A 2,500-nucleotide genomic window follows, 5' to 3' on the forward strand; every position below is an offset into this window, starting at 1 on the left:
CCTATTTTCGGATAAGTTGGGACGACTTCCACGGTCCGTATCTCGGTCATTTCTCCACCTTTTCGGATGGAACCAACGGTGTCGCGTTGCCCCGGTCCCCGCCGAGGGCCCTGGGGCGTGGGATCCTGAGTTTTCCCCGTGCTTCCTGTGGTTTTCGGCCGTGGAAAAACCCTAGGCGCGCCGGTTCTCGGGACCGGGCCGAGCGCCGACCTCTGTCCGAGCGCGAGCGCCTATTTTCGGATACGCCGAGTCGATTTCAACGGTCCGTATCTCGGTCATTTATCCACCTTTTCGGGTGGAACCGACGGTGTCGCGTTGCCCCGGTCCCCGCCGAGGGCCGTGGGGCGTGGGATCCTGAGATTTCCCCGTGCTTCCTGTGGTTTTCGGCCGTGGAAAAACCCTAGGCGCGCCGGTTCTCGGGACCGGGCCGAGCGCCGACCTCTGTCCGAGCGCGAGCGCCTATTTTCGGATACGCCGAGTCGATTTCAACGGTCCGTATCTCGGTCATTTATCCACCTTTTCGGGTGGAACCGACGGTGTCGCGTTGCCCCGGTCCCCGCCGAGGGCCGTGGGGCGTCGGGTCCTGAGTTTTCCCCGTGCTTCCTATGGTTTTCGGCCCTCGAAAAACCCAATTCGCCCCGGTTCGAAAAAGCGGCACTTAGAAGAAATTTCGAAAAAGTGCGCTCACTTGGAAGCCGTGTTCCTATGTATGTGCCGGGAGTGTCGCACACAACCCACACAAACTCGACCAAACATGCTCTCTGGCCCATGTTGCGCAGCATCCCGGTAAACTCGGCCAAACATGCTCTCTGGCCCATGTTGCGCAGCATCCCGGTAAACTCGAACCAAACATGCTCTCTGGCCCATGTTGCGCAGCATCCCGGTAAACCTCCGCCGCGGTTCTCGGGACCGGGGCCGAGCGCGAGCGCCTATTTTCGGGTAAATTGTGACGACTTTTGACGGGCCGTATCTCGGTCATTTCTCCACCTTTTCGGGTGGAACCAACGGTGTCGCGTTGCCCCGGTCCCCGCCGAGGGCCCTGGGACGTCGGGTCCCGAATTTTCCCCGTGCTTCCTATGGTTTTCGGCCGTGGGAAAACCCTATTCGCCCCGGTTCTCGGGACCCCGGCCGAGCGCCGACCTCTGCCCGAGCGCGAGCGCCTATTTTCGGGGTAAATTGTGACGACTTCCACGGGTCATATCTCGGTCATTTCTCCACCTTTTCGCATGGAACCAGCGGCGTTCCACTCCTCTGGCCCCTGCGCAGAGCCCTGCGTTGTGACATTTTGATAAAAGCATCACCCTGGGTGGCCCTGGGAGGCGTACCTATTTTTTTGGCATAAAGAGGGGCGATTTAAAACGGGCCGTATCTCCGTCACTCCTGCACCTTTTCGCATGGGATGAACGGCGTTCCACTCCTCTGGACCCTGTGCAGAGCCCTGCCTTGTAACATTTTGATAAAATCACGTTTTTAGCCATTCTCCCGTCGGTGGCCCTGGGAGGCGTACCTATTTTTTTGGCTTAAAGAGGGGCGATTTACAACGGGCCGTATTTCGGTCACTCCTGCACCTTTTCGCATGGGATGAACGGCGTTCCACTCCTCTGGACCCTGTGCAGAGCCCTGCCTTGTAACATTTTGATAAAATCACGTTTTTAGCCATTCTCCCGTCGGTGGCCCTGGGAGGCGTACCTATTTTTTTGGCTTAAAGAGGGGCGATTTACAACGGGCCGTATTTCGGTCACTCCTGCACCTTTTCGCATGGGATGAACGGCGTTCCACTCCTCTGGACCCTGTGCAGAGCCCTGCCTTGTAACATTTTGATAAAATCACGTTTTTAGCCATTCTCCCGTCGGTGGCTCCTCTGGCTCTCTGCTCCCCCAGCCTGGGCTCCTCACCTTGGGCCACAGCCCCCTGCTCACAGAGCCCCCTGCTCCTCTGGCTCTCTGCTCCCCCAGCCTGGGCTCCTCACCTTGGGCCACAGCCCCCTGCTCCTCTGGCTCTCTGCTCCCCCAGCCTGGGCTCCTCACCTTGGGCCACAGCCCCCTGCTCCTCTGGCTCTCTGCTCCCCCAGCCTGGGCTCCTCACCTTGGGCCACAGCCCCCTGCTCACAGAGCCCCCTGCTCCTCTGGCTCTCTGCTCCCCCAGCCTGGGCTCCTCACCTTGGGCCACAGCCCCCTGCTCCTCTGGCTCTCTGCTCCCCCAGCCTGGGCTCCTCACCTTGGGCCACAGCCCCCTGCTCCTCTGGCTCTCTGCTCCCCCAGCCTGGGCTCCTCACCTTGGGCCACAGCCCCCTGCTTCTCTGGCTCTCTGCTCCCACAGCCTGAGCTCCTCACCTTGGGCCACAGCCCCCTGCTCCTCTGGCTCTCTGCTCCCCCAGCCTGGGCTCCTCACCTTGGGCCACAGCCCCCTGCTCCTCTGGCTCTCTGCTCCCCCAGCCTGGGCTCCTCACCTTGGGCCACAGCCCCCTGCTCCTCTGGCTCTCTGCTCCCCCAGCCTGAGC

This window comes from Solea solea, unplaced genomic scaffold (genome assembly GCF_958295425.1).
Source record: "Solea solea unplaced genomic scaffold, fSolSol10.1 scaffold_167, whole genome shotgun sequence".
Classification (NCBI taxonomy): domain Eukaryota; kingdom Metazoa; phylum Chordata; class Actinopteri; order Pleuronectiformes; family Soleidae; genus Solea; species Solea solea.